The sequence below is a fragment of the Pongo pygmaeus genome, chromosome 4 (genome assembly GCF_028885625.2).
Source record: "Pongo pygmaeus isolate AG05252 chromosome 4, NHGRI_mPonPyg2-v2.0_pri, whole genome shotgun sequence".
NCBI lineage: Eukaryota > Metazoa > Chordata > Mammalia > Primates > Hominidae > Pongo > Pongo pygmaeus.
In genome coordinates, this window is record NC_072377.2 from 38,411,760 (window position 1) to 38,434,210 (window position 22,451).

The 22,451-nt window shown below is 38.7% G+C and overlaps 1 protein-coding gene and 1 long non-coding RNA gene across 2 annotated transcripts in view; one reads left to right on the plus strand and one right to left on the minus strand.

Annotated features, from left to right (window-relative positions):
• The window catches only part of EGFLAM (EGF like, fibronectin type III and laminin G domains), a 207,651-nt gene that overhangs the window by 11,665 nt on the left and 173,535 nt on the right, over positions 1–22,451 (plus strand). The window lies entirely within an intron of this gene.
• Positions 12,096–20,804, minus strand: LOC129037245 (uncharacterized). Its single transcript, XR_008502757.1, has 4 exons — positions 20,414–20,804; positions 15,504–16,173; positions 13,736–13,916; positions 12,096–12,428 (listed from the first exon to the last, which is right to left on the minus strand). It is a non-coding gene; the product is annotated as an uncharacterized LOC129037245 (long non-coding RNA).

Sequence of the window (22,451 nt, forward strand, 5' to 3'; positions counted from 1 at the left end):
GTGGCTTATTTTACAAAATGCTGGATGACTACAGGTCTGTTTGCAACTGAGAAGCAGCTGTAGCAGCTGGAGGATATCCCCAAAATCTTTTCAGATGTCTTCTATGGAAAACCCTTTTGGGATCTCAAGGACCACCCAGATGACACAGCCTGGCTCTGAAGCTTTCCATCCCTCCAGAATTTAGCCATCGTCTTTAGTGGCAAATGATATTTGTTAGACCTTCAATGTGGCATATTTCAAGGTTTATCATTCCAGTCTCAAGATTTCTGTTAGTTTCTCAAACATCTCTTTGATGTTCTGGGAATTCCCAATTGGTGTATTTAAATAAACCATTAGTTTGGAAAAAAAAACAAGCATTCATTTGATAGTTGTTTTTAAGTAATTGACAAGCTTAGCCACAACCTACACCCATAATACACATCCCTTCAGCTTGAAGGAATTGTAGTAAGACTCCAGTCAGACAGACCTGGGTTTGAATTCTAGCTTTAAAATTTATTGCTCTCTGATTCCAGATAGAATCGTTTCTTTATGCCTGACATATTTCATCTGAAATTTAAGGTTCATAATACCTACTACAAAGGTTTTGTGTGATAAATAAATGAGAAACTATGATGACGGAAGATATACCTACAAAAGTACCTAAACATTTGGTACATAATGGGCACTCCAATGTTAGTGCATATTAATTAGATTCATTGTGGTCTATAGAGTTTATAGAGTGGTAGAGATGTTAACTTTTCTATATTTATTGTAACCCCAAATATTGACAACATTGACATAAATGTATAATTGAGCTTAGGCATCCATGAAAGTGGAAATGAAAATAATTTCATTTCCTTAATTTCATATTATGAATTATTAGTTTATTTCCTCAAATGAAGACTTTTGGTGTTTATATTAGTCATAAAGTTATTGATATTGATGAAAGAGTTGGCGTCAGCTTTGAGTTTAATAAAAACACCCAACCTTTGTTTTGGACTTTGTACAAAATCAGGAAGAAAGGATCAAGCCACTATAGTAGTAATAGATTTTTCAGGCATCAGCTGCATGGCTCCCTACCTTGAAAGACATTATTTGCAGTTAGAATATCAAAACTTATTTAGCTACTTTTTTACTGTGATATTAAGAGAATAAATGTAAAAGATGCTATTTCTATGATGTGTTCTCCATCTTCATTTTGCTTCAACCATACTCGCTACCAGAATAATCTTCCCAAAATGAAGTTCTAATCCTATCACTGTTGCATTTAATATTCTTTTCTGGCTCACTACTGCTTTCCAAACTCTAAAGCTGGGCCTCTAAAATCTGTCACAATATAGCCCCAACTCACTTTCCTGTCTTTTCACTGAATACATGCCTGTATTCCAGCCAGGATAGATTATTTGCTATTCCATAGACCTCCTCTTCACTTTCCCAATGCTGAATGTTGTCCACATGTTGATCTGACCCCTTGGAATATCCTTCCCTTATCTCTACCCAAGGAAACACAAGCTTCAAAGCATGTCCCAGTTACCTCCAGTTCTATGAAGTCTTCGTGTACTCTTCCAGCCAGAAGCCATTCCTCTCTTCTCCCTTTCTACTTTATATTATATTATCTGTCTACCTGACTCATGTCTTCTGTTAGATTTGTAACTTGGTCAAGAAAAGCACCATGACTTCTCTACTTATGTATCCCCTGCATTGCCTAATGGATTATCTTACACATGGTTGGCCCTTCACAGACAGTTATGGAAGGGAAAACAATGGCTTCATTTGGGGCAAATACATTTTCACATTGTGTGATTAATTTGATCCTACTCCCAGCTTCTGAATTCATTTCATACAGAAAAAGTGTCACTGCCATGTGCCAACATTTTTGCACAACACATGCAGACATTTGAAAATCCACATTTCAGTATGATTCAGAGAAGTGAATGCCCCAGGGAGTCACTTTGAAGCAATATATAATTTAAATCCCACCTACATGCTGCCAAAGGCTATTGGAATAGTGGGGTTTTAAGGAGACTCTGATTGAGTCTGTGCTGTGAAATATGTCATGTTCAATACCTAGAGAACAGGTAGAGCTTGAAGTAATGCATGGGGCTGCCTCAGACTTGCTTTATAATGTCTTTGGAGGCTAAGAAGCAAAGGCAATACCGTTTACTCATACACTGAAAAGTAGTAGGTGGGGAGGGGTTAAAATAATCCAGTGTTCAACAATCCTCCTTCCCCCATTTGTCTTTAAAACCAAAGGAAAGAGAGGCTTGTGTGGGAACGGCATTGGCGGTATGATTGAAAAGGTCAAGTTGCAGGAAAACGGATAAAGCTAGTCCAGTCTGCCATAATGATATCTAACTGTGAGGTCATAAGTAAAACAGTACTCCAGTTCTTCAACGTTCTTCTTCAATTTTATTGTACTGGCCCTGGCTTCCTTATGAAGATCAATTCTGTATTCCCTTGAAAGCAAAGCAGCCAAAAGCTAGAGTGTTTGCAAAGGATTTTTCATTCTTTGTTTTTTAAGAACCAACATGCCTGATAAAAATGAATACTCCTGGTAAGTCCTATTGAAAGCAACCAATTGACTGAAACATTAATCAGTTGACTTTTTGAGAGGTGTGTGTATGTGTGTGTGTGTGTGTGTCTGTGTGTGTCTGTGTATAACCTAAAAGTAACCTGCATTATAACAGCAGTTAAAAATAAACTAAATTGTTTTGAAGTGGTGAAGTATTAGCGATACATGTACCAATGTCTGAAATTTACTTTGAAATACATTTAAAAAAATAAGATTTAGAAGAGGAGGATGGTATAAGATGGTGGAATAGGACTCTCCAGCAATCATTCCCCTGCATAAACATCTATTTGAATAACTATCCATGCATGAAAATACTTCACAAGAGCTAGAGAAACCAGGTTAGAGATCACTGTACCTAGTTATAGCACAACAATAAGAAAAGACAAATTGAAGAAGGTAGGAAGGACAGTTATATATTACCCATGTCACCCCTTCCCCAGCAATAGGCAGCACATCATGGAGAGACATACCATACACTTGAGGGAAAGAAAGAGAAATAAGCATAGGACTTTGCTTTGCACTCTAATACTGGGGTCACCACAGTAAAATCCAGCACTGGGAAGTCCTACACAGCCCGATGACAGGCTGATACCCACAGACATAGCCCCTAGACCTATCCCAACACCAGATGGGAACACAGCCCCTGCAAGATGGACTCAAGTTCTGGCCTGCATCACTGCTGGCCAACTACAGAGGCTTTGGATTCCAGATAATCCCTAGTGACAGGAAGGCCTCAGAAGGTGTGACTTTTGGGCATGCCCCAGTGCTGTACTAGCTTCAGTGGCCATGGGCTTTGGTTACACGTCAGCACTGCAGCAGCCTCAGCAGCCATGAGATTCTAGCCCAGTGCTGTGACAGCTTTAGCAGCCATGGGACTTCAGCTTGGCACTGTGCTGGCTGTGACAGACCTGGGCTTAGAGGGCCCCCATGCACTGCAATGTGTGCAGTAGTTGCAGTCTTGGGGACCACACCCTGACAACCTGCCCAAAATCTCTAGATAGGCTTACTATTGAAGGACATTCCTAGACAAAGCTAGACTGTGAACACTGGAATAAGTATCTGCTTCATCAATGTGCAGACATTGACACATGACCAAAATGATCAAGAACAATTAGGGAAACATGACATCATCAGATGAACAAAATAAGGTGCCAGTGACTAACCCTGAAGAGATGGAGCGCTATGAACTTCCTGACAAAAAATTCAAAGTAGCTGTTTTAAGGAAGTTCAATGAACTTCAATAAAATGCATAGAAACAGTTAAATGAAATGAAGAAAAGATTAAGTGACCAGAATGATAAATTTAATAGAGAAATATTAAAAAATCAAATATTGTAACTGAAAAATACAATGAACAAAATGAAAAATATATCGACAGCAAAGTTGATTAAACAGAAGAAACAATCTGTGAACTTGAAGATATTTGAAAATATACAGTGAGGATTAAAAAGAAAAAATGAAAAAAAGAATGAAGAAAGCTTACAGTATTTATGGGATAGCATCAAAAAAGCAAATGTTTGAGTCATTGGCATTCAAGAGGGAGTAGAAGAAAGACAAAGGGGTAGAAAGCTTATTTAAAGAAATAATAACAGAAAACTTTTCAAACCGGGAGAAAGATATAAATATCAAATTACAGGAATGCCAAAGGTCTCTAATCAGATTAAATCCAAATAAGGCTGTCTCAGGACATATTATAATCGAACTGTCAAAGATCAAAGACAAAGAGAGGATCCTGAAAGCAGCAAGAGAAAAGAAGCAAATAACATATAAGGGATTTCCAATATGCCTAGCAGCAGACTTCTCAGGAAAAAACTTACAGGCCAAGAGAGGGTGGGATGATATACTCAGTTTTGAAGGACAAAAACGGCCAACTGAGAATACTGTACCCAGCAAAGCTGTCCTTCAGAAATGAAGGATAAAGACTTTCCCAGACAAACAAAAGCTGAGGAAATTTATCACCACCAGACCTGTCTTACAAGAAATGCTAAAGGGAGTTCCTCAGGCTGAAAGAAAAGGGTGCCAATGAGTAATAAAAAAACATCTGAAAGTATAAAACTGAATGGTAAAAGTAAGTACACAGTCAAATTCAGAATACTCTAATACTGTAATGGTGGTGTATAAATCACTTACATCCTTAGTATTAAGGTTAAAAGGCAAACTGTTTAATAATAACTACAATCATTTGTTAAGGGATATGAAATATAAAAATGTAAATTGTGACATCAAACATTCAAAATGTGGAGGGGTAGTGAAGTTAAAGTGTAGAGATTTTTTTTTCCAAAGTTAAGTTGTTATTAGCTTAAAATAACCTGTTATAACTATAAGATGTTTTCTGTAAGACTCGTGATAACCACAGAGCAAAACCTATAATATACACACTAAAAACAAAAGGCAAGGAATCAAAAATACTACCAGAGAAAACTACTTAGCCAGAAAGAAATATGGTAAGAAAAGGTGAAAAGATCTACTAGAAAACAATTTTAAAATGGTGGTAATAAGTGTGTACCTATCATTAATTACTTTGAATATGAATTGATCAAATTCTCCAATTAAAAGACATAAAGTGGCTTGAAAAACAAGACCCATCTATACACTGCCTATAAGAGGCTCACTTCACCTGTAAAGACACATATAGGCTGAAAGTGAATGGATGCAGAAAGATATTCTGTGCAAATGGAAACCAAAAGAGAACAGTAGTAACTATGCTTATATCAGATAAGATAGACTTTAAGTCAAAAACTATAAAAAGAGACAAAAAAGGTCAGTATATAATGATAAAGGAGTCAGTTCAGCAAGAGGATATAACAGTTGTAAATATATGTATACTCAACATCAGAGTACATAAATATATAAAGCAAATATTAATAGAACTGAAGGAAGAGATAGATTGCAATACAGCAATATGAATAGTAAGGGACTTCAAAATCCCACTTTCATCAATGGGCAGACAGAAAATCAGCAAAGAAACACTGGATTTAAACTGCATTCCAGACCAACTGAACCTAACAAACACATATAGAACATTCTATCTAACAGTTGCAGAATACACAATTTTCTTAACTGCACATGGAACATTCTTCAGAATACATTATATATTAGGCCACAAAACAAGTCTTAACAAATTTAAGAAGACTGAAATTATATTAAGTATCTTTTCAGACCACAATGGTATAAAACTAGACATAAAGAACAGGAGGAACATTGGGAAAATCGCAAACACATGGAAATTAAACAACTTGCTCCTGAACCACCAATGGGTCAATGAAAAAATTAAAAGATAATTTATTAGTCCATTTTCTAGCTGCTGATAAAGACATACCCGAGACTGGGAAGAAAAAGATTTAATGGACTTTCAGTTCCACATGGCTGGGGAAGCCTCACAATTGTGGGGGAAGGCGAGGAGGAGCAAGTCATGTATTACATGGATGGCAGCAGGCAAAAAGAGCTTGTGCAGAGAAACTCCCCTTTTTAAAACCATCAGATCTTACGAGACTTACTCACTACCACGAGAACAACATGGGAAAGACCTGTCCCCATGATTCAATTATCTCCCACTGGGCCCCCACAACACATTGGAATTATGGGAGCAACAAGATGAGATTTGGATAGGGATGTAGGGCCAAACCAATCAGATAAATTGAACTATTTCTTGAGAAAAATGAAAATAGAATTACAACATATCAAAGCCTATATGATAAAGCAATATATGCTTTATATGAATAAGAGGGAATATTTTAGCAATAAATGCCTAATGAAAAAGGAAGAAAGATATCAATTAAATAACCTAACATTGTACCTCAAGAAACTAGAAGAACAAGAAAATAAACTAAACTCAAAATTAGTAGAAGAGAGTAATAAAGACTAGATCAGAAATAAATGAAATATAAACCAGGAAAACAATAAAAAGATCAACAAAACAAAGAGCTGGTTTTTTTAAAACGATAAATAGAGTTGACAAACTTTTAGCTAGACTAGAAAAAAAAAGAGAAGAGTAAATAAATAAAAATCAGGATGAAAAAGGATGTATTACTGTGATACAACAGAAACACAAAGATCACAAGAGACTCCTATAAATAATTATACACCAACAAATTGGATAATCTAGAAAAAATGGATAAATGTTTGCCCACATACAACCTATCAAGATTAAATTATGAAGAAATAGAAAATCTGAACATACCAACAATGAGTAAGGAGATTGAATCAGTAATCAAAAGTCTCCCATCAAAGAAAAGCACAGAACCTGATGGTGTCACTAGTGAATTCTACCCATACATTTAAAGAACAACTAATACCTATTTTTCTCAAACTCCTCTAAAAGAATTTAAGAGGAGGGAATACTTCCAAACTCATTCTACAAGCCTAGCAGTACCCTGATACCAAAAATCAGATAAGGATATAACAAGAAAGAAAACTACAGGCCAATATCCCCAGCAAACTTGAATACAGAAATATTCAACAAAAAATTAACAAACCAAATTCAACAGTGTATTAAAAAATCATTCACCATGATCAAGTAGGATTCATCCCTGGGATGCAAGGATGGTTCCATATATACAAATCAATAAATGTGATACCTCACATTAACAGAATGAAGGACAAATACTGTATGATCATCTCAACAAATGCAGAAAAGGCATTTGATGAAATTCAACATTCCTTCACCATAAAAGGTCTCAACAAATTAGGCATAGATGGAATGTACCTCAACATAATAAAGGCTGTATATGACAAACCCACAGCCAATATACTGAACAAGGAAAAGTTGAAAGCTTTTCTTCTAAGATCTGGAATGAGATAAGGATGTCCATTTTCCCTACACTTATTAAACATCGTACTAGAAGTTCTAGCCAGAGAAATTAGGCAAGATAAAGAAATAAAAAGCTCTAAATTGGAAAGAAGAAGTGAAACTGTCCCTCTTTGCACATGACATGATCTTATGTATAGAGAAGACCATAGATGCCACTAAAAAACTGTTAGAACTGATAAAAAAAAATCAGTAAAGTTGCAGGATACAAAATTAACATGCAAAATCAGTAGCATTTCTAGCAAACGGTCTGAAAAAAGTCAAGAAAACAATCTTGCGTATAATAGATACAAAAATTGAAATACTGAGGAATACATTTTGGCAAAGAGGTGACAGATCTCTACACTGAAAAACTATGAAATATTTGTGAAAGAAATTGAAGAAGACACAAATAAATGGAAAGCTATCCAATATGCACAGATTAGAAGAAAGAATATTGTTAAAATGTCCATAATACCCAAAGCAATCTACAAATTCACTGCAATCTCTATCAATATACCAATGACATTCTTCACAGAAATAGAAAAAAAATCCTAAAATTTGTATAGAACCCAAATAACCAAAGCAACCTTGGACAAAAAGAACAAAGCTGGAGGCATCACGCTACCTGACTTCAAAATACACTAGAAAGCTATAGTAATGAAAACAGCATGGTAGTGGCATAAAAACAGACACATAGACCAGTGGAACAGAATAGAGAGTCCAAAAGTAAATCCACACATCCTATAGACAGCTGATTTTTGACACAAGTGGTAAGAACACTCATTAGGGAAAGGATAGTGTATTCAATAAATATGCTAGGAAAAAAAACTGGACATCCACATGCAGAAGAATGAAATTAAACCCTTATCTCTTATGATATACAAAAATCAACCCAAACTGGATTAAAGACTTAAATCTAAGACCCAAAACTATTAAATTACCAGAAGAAAACATAGGCAAAGAGCTCTATAACTCTGATCTGGTCAATGATTTTTTTTTTTTTTGCTGAGACAAGTCTTGCTCTGTCACCCAGGCTGGAGTGCAGTGGCACAAACTCAGCTCGCTGCAACCTCCACCTCGTGGGTTCAAACAATTCTCCTGCCTCAGCCTCCCGAGTAGTTGGGATTACAGGTGTGTACCACCACACCCAGTTCATTTTTGTATTTTTAGTAGAGATGGGGTTTCACCGTGTTGGCCAGGCTGGTCTCGAACTCCTGACCTAAAATGATCCACCTGGCTTGGCCTCCCAAAGTGCTAGGATTACAGGCATGAGCCACCGTGCCCAACCTCTGGTCAATGATTTTTTTTTGGATATAATTTTTGGGATAAAGCACAGGCAACAAAAGGAAAAAGACAAATGGGATCCATCAAACTAAAAGTTTCTGCACATCAAAGGGAACAAACATTCAACAGAGTGAAGAGAGAAACTACAGAATGGGAGAAAATATTTGCAAACTATATATCTGATAAGGGGCTAATATCCAAAATATATAAGGAACTAAAACAATTCAATAATGAGAAAACAAATAACACAATTAAAAAGTAGGCAAAAGATCTGAATAGACATTTCTCAAAAGAAGACATACAAATGGCCAATAGGAATATGAAAAAATGCTCAATAATATCACTAATCATTAGAGAAATGCAAATCAAAATTACAATGAGATATCATCTTACCCCAGTTAGAATGGCTGTTATCAAAAAGGGAAAAGATAACAAATGTTTGTGAGGATGTGGAGAAAAGGGAATTTTTATTTACTATTGGTGGGAACGTAAATTAGTATAGCCATTATGGAAAGCAGTATGGAGCTTTATCTAAAAATTAATAGAACTACCATATGATCCAGCAATCCCACTAGTGGGCATATATCAAAAGGAAATGAAATCAGTACCTCGAAGAGATATCTGCACTCCCATGTTTATTACAGCACTAGTCTCACTAGCCAAGATATGGCATCAACCTAAGAGTTCATCAACAGATGAACAGATAAAGAAAATGTGGTACATATCTACAATGATATATTATTCAGCCATAATAAAAAGAAGGAAATCATGTCATTTGCAACAACATGGATGAACCTGGAAGGCATTATGTTAAGTGAAATAAGCCTGGCATAGAAAGACAAATACCATGTGGTCTCACTCATATGTGGAGTCTAAAAAAGTTGATCTCATAGCACTAGAGATTAGAATGGTGGTAACCAGAGGCTGGTTGGTTAGTGGCGAAGGGAGTTAGGGTAATGTTGGCTAAAGGATACATAACTACAATTAGCTAGGAATAAGTTCAAGAGATCTATTGTACAGCATGCTGAGTATAGTTAATGATGATATATTGTATTATTGAAAAATGCTAAGAGTAGATGTTAAGTGGGCCTAACATAGTGATAACTATGTGAGGTAATGCATTTGTTAATTAGCTAGATTTAACCATTCCACAATGTATATATACTTTAAAACATCATGTTGTACACAATAAATATACACAATTTGATCTTTCAACTAACAAAAATTTTAAAGAAGCTAAAAAAACAAGATACACTGATGATGAAGAGAGGGACAGATTGTTGGATAGATATATGATAAAGCCAGTATAGATTCTGCCAGGTGGTGCATATACACATATTCACTCGAAAATTCTTTTACTTTTCTGTATGCTTGAATATTTTTATAATAAAGTGATGATGGAAAAATATGAACTACCAACAAAAGAAACTACCAGTTTGAAGACATAAATGACTACAAATCTTTACCCGTAGTGAGTTTCCGGCATGTTCTGCTGTGCACCCACGTACTGGTGAGTTTGCTACGATTATCCTGCTCTTCACTCCACAGTTACTGTCAGCTCTTCTCTGCCCTGCTCAGTGTTCTATGGGGCCTGACCTCACCAGCTGTGTCACCTACTCCTTTGCCCCCTGGCTTCTTTGGGTTCAGCCAATGGGAGGCACCTAAAGGAGATCAAAGGAGAGCAGGGGAGAGAATTTCTTTTCCCCACTTCCCCCTGATTCCTCTCTCCTTAGTACAGCTTCACTGGCCACAGCTGTGTCTCTCCACAACTACATACGGCCCCTGGCCCTCCATGGCTTCCAACTCTGGCTGGCTCCATGACACTACTCTCCAGTTGCACTCTTGGCCCTGGGTAGTAACAATGTCTTATTGGTGCTGGTCTCTGGGTGCATCAGTGTCCCTAGTTATTCCTTAAAGCTGCTCACACCTCTGTAAGTAGTTTCCTAATTGAAATCTTTCTTTGATTAGGTAAATTCCTCTTCCTGCTGGGATCCTAATTGATGCCTTTGGTACTACAGCTTTGTAATATATGCCTATTTATATTTTCCTCCTTAGGCATAACCATAAGGTTTTTGTGTTTAGTTTGCATTCAGAACTCTCTGAGAATTAGGTCTGATCTAGCTGAAGGACATCTGCTGTAAATTCATGCAGTAACTATAGTGTAAGAGAAACCATGATCTTTGAGGATGAGCTACCCCTGGGCCCAAATCTGACCACTTGGATGAGAAGATGTTAAGACTGACATACGGATAGCTGTGTGGTGTTGAGAAATGATTGCAGTGGTATCCAGGACTCAATAGAAATTTTATGAATAAGTTCTAGAGATCCCTTATACATCCTTGTGCCTAGAGTCAACAACATTGTATTTTACACTTAATCTATTAAGAGGGTAGATCTTCTTAGGTACTTTTACCACAAATATTTTTAAAAACTTAGTCCTGTTACACATATTATGCTAAGTTTTGATTAAAGTATGAACTAAATAAAGAGATAAGCTAAGCATCATATCTAGTGTTGCCAGATAAAATACAGGAAGCCCAGCTGAATTTGAATTTCAGATACACAACAAATAATTTTATAAAAAAAAATTGGATCAAACAAATAATTTTTAATGTAGAGCTATCCAAAATATTGCATGGGACATATTTATACGAAAAAAGAAATCATTGTTTATCTGAAGTTCAAATTTAACTGGACATTCTGTGTTTCTGTTTGCTAAATCTGGGAACTCTAATCATATAATAATTATAGTAATGTGTCATATTATATTTTCTCAGTCTCAATGCCTCTTGTGCCTGATGGTAATAGCCATATGTCTTTTGTGGAAGTGGCACAGGGGGAAATTGAGCATGACATTTGGAAGAAGACTGATAGGTATTTGAATCTGGACTCTGTCTTTACTAGCTAGGTGAAATGGGGCCAGAAAATTAACCTTCCACATGATTTACCACCTTCCCCCAATAAAATGGGTTTACTACACAAGACTTGCAGATTCTGTAAGATTGGCCAACAATAAATTGACTGTGCTTGATACACTGTAGCTGCTAAAGAAGATAAATTTATTTTATTGTTCTACTTATTCTAATAAAAATAATTTAACTGGAAAAATAATTCTAAGAATCTAAAGGTTTCTGGACACAAATGAAATAAAGGGAAGATAATTCTTCATCTCTTGAGAGTCATCATGAACCCAAACTAACCTCATACTTTAGTGAGTTTTACCTAAAGGGAAAGATCACTGTAAGCTTGGATTCTTTCCCACTTCTGTTTAGGTTTAGGTTTTTGCTGATTTTTATGGTCTCAATATGTTTTAGACTCTTCTGATTTCTTGGCTGTATCTCATACTTCCTATTTTACTGATTAGTAGAGTTGAAAATGATTATTAGTCAAACTAAAAATTTAGAATTAATTAGGTCACCTCCATTGTCTTAGTTTGGATTTCCCAGAAACAGAACTTAAGACAAAGATTTGAATGAAAATAGTTTATTTGAAAGGTGCAAATGAAACAAATAAGGGAAGGGGAAGTGAGACAAGGAGTCAATGAAGGTTTCTTATCAAGCAATTTGCATGTGGATGATTAGAACCTAAACTCATGGGAGAAACTCTATAACATGGTATAGAACAAGCAGCTCAGTTATCCCACCTGAGGGGTGAAGCTGGGGTATTGTTATCAATGCTATCAGTCACTGGGGAGAGAGTTGTGGGAAGGTAGGTGTTAATTCCCTGGCACTTCAAGGCTTATAGGCAGAGCAGTTTCTGTGTCTTCTGAGAAGACCCTCAGGCAAAAAGTTGCAGATCCTGGTAGCTGGAAATGGTGAGGCCCCAGAGGTTAAGGCAAGCACTCACATTTTGGCTATACCCATAATTGCTAACTTTATTTAGAAACTTAAGACTGAATGCCATTTACCATTTTGATTGACAACTGTTCCTTCCCCCTACCAGGTTTATACACCGTATATATCATGGGAAGAAGGCAAAATATATTAGGAAACTCCAAATCCTGAATCCCAGTTCTCATTCCCAACCTGCACTGTTTTTTTTTTTTTTTTTTTTTTTTTGAGACAAGGTCTTCTTCTGTCACCCAGGCTGGTAGTGGTGCAATCAGGGCTCACTGCAGCCTCAGCCTCTTAGACTCAAGTGATCCTCCCACCTCAGCCCCAGCCCCCTGAATAGCTGGGACTACAGGCATGTGCCACCACACCAGGCTAATCGTTTTTGAATTTTTAGTAGAGACGAGGTCTCATTATATTGCCCAGAGCTCAAGTGATCTGCCCACCTAGGCCTCCCAAAGTGCTGAGATTATAGGTGTTAGCCACCATGCCTGGCCTGGGATTTTCAGTGGGGAAGAAAAAAATTTACATCACAGTACAGTCTACAGTCTTTTGATTGAATGACCAGTTCTCCAATTGCAGATATTCTGGAAGGGCTTGGGATTTGGATCCAAGAACTACCTCCAACAATTACTGGAGAGGGAGGGGGGAAAAGCTTTGTTCATTTGTGCTGAGAAGAAGACTGGTAGGAATTACAGTCCTCATTGCTTATGGTTATACCCGGTTGTTATAATTTGCTTCTAGATCATTCATTGTTATAATGGGGAAGAATCCACGTTTACATATAAAGGCATGCATTGTGCCTTTACATAACAATAATGATAATTAACATTTATATAGTGCCTGCTATGTGCCAGGCACTGGTAGTAACAGCATAGCCTCCTAAGGCTGGCGTGGTACAATCTTAGAATTTTAGCACTAGAAGGGACTTTGGGGGTAACTGTTCAACCCTGCCTGGTCTAGGGCAGACAGGTCACTTGTCTGAGGTCATGCAGCTAGTTAGTGGTAGAATCAGGACAAGGACCCAAGTCTTCTGACCCCTGGTCTACAGCTGTCTCTGTTAGATCCACCACCTCTCTGACTCCATGGGGTAGGTAGAAGAAACACATATGTAGTGGAGCTTCTGTTTTCATTAAGTAGTTCTTGCCTTTGAATTTAGTCTTTGCTTCTACATTTAGAGGCAATGAACCCTCAGCCCAGGTTTGTAATACGGTTCCGTGCCTGGAGAAACGAATGACGTGTGGAGAGGTTGTCCCTGCTCTCTAGTCACAGCCAAACCTACCTTCTCAGCTCTTCATTAGCTCCAAACTACAGGGTCTGTGGGAGGCACCAGCTTGTAAGCCACAGACACCTGCAGGTAGAAAGGCAGCGGTGTCAGTGTAGATGTGAAGACAGTGCATTGGTACAGTGTCAAAACTCCCGTCTGGAATGATCTTCTCAGCCGACTCCAAAGTGAGGCACTACTGAAGGGGAGACAGAGGAGAAATTTGTGTCATAGGACAGTGTCAGTGGCTTAGTTAATCACTTGGCTTGCCTCTCATTGTTGGGGATAACCTTGAGGAATTAATCTACTGTGGCAAGGTTCCAGAACACTTTTTTAAAACACAGTTACAGTCATACCTCATAATAGAGCTCTGCCTTGTGTAGAATGGATCCTTTAGAGCCAGGGTTAACAAACTTTTTTTTGTAACAGGTCAGACAATACATATTTTATTCACTTTTATTTCTATTTATAGGGTCTTTCTTGCAACTACTCAGCTCCACCATTGTAGAGCAAAAGCAGCCACAGGCTATATGTAAATAAATGTGCATGATTGCTTTTCAATAAAACTTTATTTATGGATACAAGGTGAGGGCCAAATGTGGTCCATGGGCTGTGGTTTGCTGAACCCTGCTTTAGAGTGCTGGAACCCCAAGCCTTCAGATAGGGAGCTCCAGCAGGCCTGCTGCTTTCTTTTGTTTGCCTGCACTATGGTCTTCTCATTCATCACTGACATTGTGAACGCTCTCTTCTCCTGCTGAAATTCTCTTGTTTCCTGGCAAATAGCTTGATTCAATTCTCAAGCACCAGCAAAGACTGGGTTGTTGTAATGGTTGAAATGTACGCTGCCACTAGAGGAAGTGCAGTGGAGTTAGCTTCAGTAGTTGCTGGAGTCACTCTAATTGTAAATAATCTTGAGAAGATAAAGACATCACCAAATAAACTCTCCATTTTGATGTAGATAATAGGCAATAATAACTATGTATATTCAAAATACATAAACATAGAAAGCTTTATAGACCTGATCCATACCCCATTCTGCTCATATTTAAAGTAGTGACAATAGCTCTGTTATAAAGAAAAAACAAGACTCAATTGTTATCAAGAGCAACTATTTTCATATAATTACAGTAGAAACTCTCTTGTCCAGTCCAATTTGGATTTGTTAGTTGATTGTAGAAGTTAAGGGGATGATTTTCACGTAGATTTTATTATATATTTTTTCACTTCAAAATAGCAATGGGAACTTTTTTAAACAAATGAGAGCCCACCAATTGGAGCTCTTGGTAATCCTTCAAGCACAAACTGCAGCCCCAGTGCATGATCAAAGTGCAGAATGCTTCTAGATTTCTCCATCTTTTAGAGTTGCAGCAATTGTTTTTCAGAATGACCTTTATGGAGTTATTCTAAAGGAATCACCTTAGTTTTTACAGAAACTTTTTCTTGTTGTACTTGTATTTCATTCATTTACAAAATAAAAAATCATGTGATCAAAACAGTGACCAGGACTATCACAATGGCCTCATGGTAACTCTGCACTCTACACACACTCCACATTAGCAGGGAGGGTGGAAGTGGGTGGGGGAGGTGATGCACCAGGGCCATACAGAGAGTTCATCCCCAGCCAGCCCAAGCTACCTTCAGGGTCAGTGTTGTATGTTTGACAGAGGGAATGGAGGCCATTGGTCTATTCAGGAAGTAACTTAGTGTATTAGTCCATTCTCACAGTGCTATAAAGAACTGCCACAGACTAAGTAATTTATAAAGAAAAGAGGTTTAATTGACTCACAGTTCTGCATGGCTGGGGAAGCCTCAGGAAACACAATCATGGCAGAAGGCGAAGCAGGCACCTGCTTCACAAGGCAGCAGGAGAGAGAAGAGAAAGTGAAGGGGAAAGAGCCCCTTATAAAATCATCAGATCTCTTGGGGACTCACTCATTATCACCAGAAAAGCATGGAGGGACCTGCCTCCATGATCCAATCACCTCCCTCCCACAACTTTTGGGAATTAGAATTCGGATGAGATTTGGATGGGGACACAGAGTCAAACCATATGACTTAGGAAGACTTTCTTTTGCTCACCATGATTTAGTTCCAAATGATGAAATTCTTTCCAGCGAATGACCCTCCAGTCATCGCTAAAGCCTGAATCTTCTGTAATGACACACATACATAAAAATTAGAGTGATCAGTAAACTCAGCATTTCAAAAAAAAAGTAAACATTTGTATAGCTTAATTATATGCCAGCTACATTTCAAGCACTTAGAAACAAGAACATTTTTATTCCTCTTAACATCCTTTTGAAGTAGGTATTCCGCATGATCATCTTGCAGTGCTCAAGTTTCTTGACTGAGCCAGAAAGAGGTTAAGTAACAGTCAGGGTTAGAACCAAGGCAGGCTGGGCTGGAGTCTTTTTCTTGGCCGCATCTCATTTCTGCTTTTCCAGGCTGAAGTTGCTCTACAGAAGGATGGTTGGAGACATTACTCTGACACATAAATCTTTTACCTCTTATAGTCGATTCCAATGAGCACACATAATAGGTTCTCAGCAAAATGTATCAGGAGGTATCAGCCTAAGGGAAGTAAGAGGTGAGCACACCTTCCCAAGTTATCCAGCTCCTCAAGGAAAAAAATGCTTGACTTAGTGGCCATGGTGGACTTCCCACCAGGAATGAGGTTTTGTCAGGGCATGGAAAGCCCTAGGTAGGAGTTTACCAAGCCTATATCATCCTTAGCCATGTCACCTTGAAACCCCAGTAAATTTACTTTTTGTAGATATATTGCCACTAGGAAGCTATATCTCTGGATTGAATATCTGATTTTGGGATACTTTGCCATCAGCACCATCTTGTTACAGTTTACACAGATTATAAAATAGTGAGTAGACATCACTCCTGAATAGCGACTTTGCGCCTATGAGATGGTGACCAATGTGTGAATATACGCAGGCAGTCATGTCCAATCTAAACAGACTGAGAGGGGATTGAACACAGCAGGCCTGGCCAGAGCCTACCACAGGGCCCTGACAAAATAAAGTACTTGACTGATATATTAAATGGTATTCATCAACTTCAGACAAGAGAGTCTATGAGGGCAATGATAGAAATACAGGAAATTGACAGATTATGATAACAATAGCTTTGTATTTGTATGGCACTTTGGTTTACAAAATTCTTGTCTCCCAGGATCACTATTGCTAACAATGTGATTAGTCCTAGGTAATAGATCTTGAAGTCAGGTAGATGTACTTCACAATTCTACCTCCTAGATTTGTGACCTTGGTCAGTTTCCATAATCTTTCTGAGCTTCAGTTTTTTTCTTTCATGTGTAAAATGGGGATAAATCATTTACCTTTTGGGGTTTTATGGTTTATGGCATATAATGCTACTATGAGTTAAGGCATATATGTGCCTAGCACAGAGCCTAGTTGGCAGTAGGTTCAATGCAGACCTCCTTTTTTTTCGTTTGTTTTTGAGATGAGGTCTCGCTGTATTGCCCAACTTGGAGGGCAGTGGCACAATCTTGGCTCACTGCAACCTCTGCCTCCTGGACTCAAGCAGTCCTTCTGCCTCAGCCTCCTGAGCAGCTGGGACTACAGGTGTGCACCACCATGCCTAGCTAATTTTTGTACTTTTTGTACAGATTGGGCTTCGCCATGTTGCTCAGGCTGGTCTCAAACTCCTGGCCTCAAGTGATCTGCCCACCTTGGCCTCCCAAAGTGCTGGGATTACAGGTGTGAGCCACTGCACCCGGCCAAGACAAGCATGTTTCTATTTAATGACCGGTAAGGCAGAGGCATCATCTAGTTGCAATGAACTCCCAACCAGTCAGAAGGAAATTGATGCATGTTCTAAGCTGAGATGTGGAAATGAGTATCTTCCATGCCCTAAGTGGGGGCAATGACAAATTGATGTGATTTTGCTAATCAGTCATTAATGTATACATATCCATGTATTCATTTAGCAATTGTTTATTTAAGTACCATATGCCAGGTATTGTGCTAACTTCTGGGAACATAGTGAGTGAGAAATATAATAATTTCTCTAAAACTCATTAACGCTTTGGAAAATTCCAAAGATATAATGATTCCTGTTGGAAATAGAAATTACTTAGTTTGTAATTTAACTATATTAGATTTAAATCATCTGATTACAGATTACAGAACTAATTATAAAGCTGAAAGGTACATTATGAACTGCTTTTTCAGTGTAATTTCTTAATATAGATTTTTATTAATGTAGTTTTATATAAATGAAAATTCACTGCACAGGTTAGATGGTCTGCAGATTTAAAAAAACTGTTAAAGATAAAAGGGTTTAAATATGTGGTAAGGCTGTTTTATTGTATTATCCAATTTTCATGACATCTTCTAGCACTTTCAATATAATTAGTAAAATAGCTGTAACTTTTGGGGTTATGAAAGAAAGATGGTCAGTTTCAAAACTGGAAAATGGAAAAAACATATTGCCAGGAAAGATAGGGTCTCCACTGTGATATAATTTATTATGCATATTATTATTCTAGCCATCTGATCAAATAGAAGGCCCTCCTTTCACAATTGTACTTTAACTAGAAAAACTAAATGATTTCATACAACTTTATAATAGCCAAGAGTTTGACTGAATAGTTCACATTTAAGATTTGAGAGTGGAATTTTGAGTTCCTAATGCTTTGGTTCACAAGCTGAGAAAATATAGGACTCTTACCAATTATTGGAGAGAAGTGGTATTGTTCAGTTACATAATGAAGCTTAGGACAGCCTAAATGCTAATTTTCTTGTGGTAAAACACTCTCAGACTATAAGAAAAGAGAAGATTACAAATATTTGTTTTTTCTTTAACAAGTTACATATTTCAGTTGTCTAGACAATATTAAATTAACCAAATTGTTGAGCAACTGCTCCTCTGGCTCTGTAGACCAGACGTGTGTTGTTTCCTCAATATTGGGGTGGTTTTGAGTGGTAGGGAAAGCACTGTGTTATAAGGTAGAAGCCCCAAGTAGAAGCTACCCCACCTTTATGTCCTATAACTGGGTCTGTGATCACCACATGCTTTTATGAGGGTAACCTTAGAGAAATGCTTGGTGGTTCAGCTCCTTATTAATCCCCCAATTCCTGCCCTTATGGGGGAGTGAGAATAGGAAGGCTTCCTTTGGTGGTACGAAGCAGAACCTCTTTAAACTCAGGTCTCATAGCAAACCAGCCTCCCTGACACCCCTCTTGTCTCTTTCTTTTTTGATACCATCTTCCTTTCAGTTTGCTAAGCTTGTATCCTGGAATCATCTTTAATTCCTTTCCTCTCCTTCTCTACCTGCTAATTCTTCTTCCTTGGCAATTACTCTTTCTTTTTCCCCCGCACATTTCAGTTTCCAGGTCTTATTTCAGATTCTTTTTACTTGAAACCTGTAATAGACTCCTAACTAACTTACTTTCAGTCTTTCTGATTCATACCCGTCTGTATTAGTCGGGGTAAGCTAGATTATGCTGCAGCGACAAGCAGCCACAAACCTCAATGGCTTGAAACAAATGTTACTTGTGGTTCATGCTACACTGCCATGGTAGATTATAAGAGACTGATCTCTGAAGCATCTTTACTGAGTGACCCAAGCTCCACTACTTAGAATTTTGTCAGTTTCTGATAGAGGAGGAAAGTGGACAGAAGGATCTCACACTGACAAATGTTCTGTCCAAGAAATGACACTAACTTCCACTCACAACCATTGGCCAGAACGAGTCACATGGCAGAAACATGTAAACCTCTCTTGCGCTTGGAACACGTGGAGAAATGGATATCGGATATCCTACAATGAAGGCAAGAATTCAATAATGAAGACTAGGGATATACAAGGAAGGCCAGGGTCCTACATTCAAGACTAAGTTTCTCCAAAGAAGGCCAGGGTCCTCTAAGGAAGGCCATGGTAGTCTCCTCAAAGCACTCCATTACTTAAAGTCTTTTGGCAGTTCCCACTATCAAACAGCCCAGAATGTAAGGATCTCTAACATTTATTGAATAGCCAATATTTGTGAAGCACTTACTATGTCAGGCACTTTGCTAGGTTCTTTATATCCATTATCTTATCTCACAACAGTTATTCAGGTGGACATTATTATCCACATTTGACAGATGAGCAAACTGAGCATTAAAGAGTGTCTTAGTTTGAGTTTTTCCAAAATCAGACCACAAAGATGAAGACTTGGGTTCCAGGAAGCCCAAGGAAGGGTCAGGGTAGAGGGTCAGTAATGTGATGAGTGAGTCAGCACTGTGAGCAGTTGGGGCTCAGCACAGCTGCAGACCCCCTGAGAGCCTGTAGAACAGAGCTCTGCACTGTGAGCTAAGGAGCTGGACTAGTTTTCCACCGATTCCTATCCCTCCTTGGTTGAGACTTGTTCTTGAGATGTTAACTCCCCAGCAAGTCCACCTGCCCTGCCACAAGCCAAGCACAAGCTGTCAGCCAGGATATACCCCATAGGCAGAGGCGAGGAAGCTGTCAGGTTTCTGGAACTGTGCCAATAACCCCGAGGGGATATGAGCATTGACAGCATCTGTTACAGAACAGTGCAGTGGGCAAGATTTAAACCCAGTCTTGTTCCAAAACCCACTATCTGTTCACCCTGACCTCTTACTACTTGCTACTACTGGAGATAGCTCTGTGCTCTAACCAAAAAAAAAAAAAAAAAAAAAAAAAAATGGATTACTGACCTCTCTCCAAACCATATTGTCCTTTTCCTTCTCAATCCCTTTGTTCATGCCATTTCTTCTTCTTCCACTTGGAGTTCCCTTTGCCTCTGGCCTCCAATTCAAATTCCGTCTGTGCTCTGCCCAGCTCAGTTGCTTTTTCCGTGAATGAAGCCCTTTTTGCCCTCTGGGATGCCTCCTCTCTCCTTTAAAACCCTACAGGGGTCGGCCGGGCGCCGTGGCTCACGCCTGTAATCCCAGCACTTTGGGAGGCCGAGGCGGGCGGATCACGAGGTCAGGAGATCAAGACCATGCTGGCTAACGCGGTGAAACCCCGTCTCTACTAAAAATACTTAAAAAATTAGCCGGGCGTGGTGGCGGCAGTCGCCTGTAATCCCAGCTACTCGGGGAGGCTGAGGCAGAGAATGGTGTGAACCCGGGAGGCGGAGCTTGCAGTGAGCCGAGATAGCGCCACTGCACTTCAGCCTGACAGAGCGAGACTTCGTCTACAAAAAAAAAAACAAAACAAAACCCTACAGGGGTCAGTTATGCTCCTGCCACACTCACTCTGTGGTGTCTCACATAGCAGGGATACACTTAGAGATCTTTTTCTGGATTAGACTGTGGACTCTTTGGGGGCATGGACTGTATTTTATTAAGTTGCTTCAAATATTTAGTGGAATAAGGCAGGTAAATATGACTGTAAATGTGCACACAATATCCATATGCATATTCATTTCATTTTCGGCCCATGTTGGCTGACCTTCCCAAAGGTCACACTGAAGTCTGGATTTGGGGAGGAGAAGGTTTTCTGTTTCTCTGCTTCCTGCACCACTACCAGCTTCTCTACTCACCCAACCTCTGGCACCTGTGTGGCCACTTGCAGTTTCCACTCCTGAGTAGGAACAGAAGAGGGAGCTGACTAATGAGGGCAGGGTGGTTTCCAGCAATTTGCAGCAGGTTCCTCTCCACGTGTCTCCACATGTCGTATCTGGAAATGTGTACCTGTCATTATTCCCATTAGAAATAGAAGTGGAATGAAAATAGTTTGCTCAATTCTGATGACATGACAAAGAGAATGCAATTAACCTTAAGGAAAATTGCCCAGAAACCTGACACTCTCAGCCATATGCCAAGGATTGCTAATGATTAGGAGGCGACAAAAACCTTTGGCTTTGTTTGGTTCAGGGCTAGAAAAAGGAAGCGACTCTTCAGGGCTGTCACCTGGTATTAAGTTGCACTTTTCATAGTCTAAGAAAAATGGCATGGACCGAAGAGGGAAATCCCACCTGGCTCTTCCTTGCTTACATGTTTCTGAAGAATGGCTTTTAGATTTCTATTGCACTGCAGAGCTCTACATCAAGAAGTAACAGCACAATCAATGGCCCCAGTCTCGTCCATGGAGTCACTTTCCGGGTTTTGCAACCTGTGAAGTTTTCTAACATGGTAACCCCAACCTCTGCTTGTTAATATTGACCTTCAGTTTGAAATGCTGAGCCCAAGACAGGAACTTCTGGCCACAGATGGTGATTCACTCTAACCAAAGATAAGTGGCCTTTCTCATTTTCCCCTGAGATGTGCAGAAACAGAATATTCCTAATCAACTCATTAACAATATCTTATCACATTACTTGCTTCAACAATTTCCTGCACAGGACATCTATAAGTTAATTATGCAGTAGACAAAAAAAAAAGCATTTTCTTTTATCTGTGTTAAACGAGTTGCCTTCTGATTTCATTGTCCACCTCTTTGTTCTTACACGGCTAAGAGTTTGTTTGAGGAATGGCTTTGTCGTGTTTCATGTGTTTGTCACCGCTGCTTAAATGAAAAGTTTAAAAGGAAAACATTGAAAAAGTTGGCTGTCCAGTGGCGGTCTCTTACAAGTACAGGTAACCTAAAAGTTTGCTTTCATCTCCAGGTTTTGAAATCATCCCATTTATTGATCACATGTGTTCCCCAGTTCGTTGCTGAATGCTAACTGAACACCCAGGTCTTGAGTTGATATTATTCCTGTATCAAAATTACACAACTATTCCAGGTATACTAAAGGGATAGTACCCA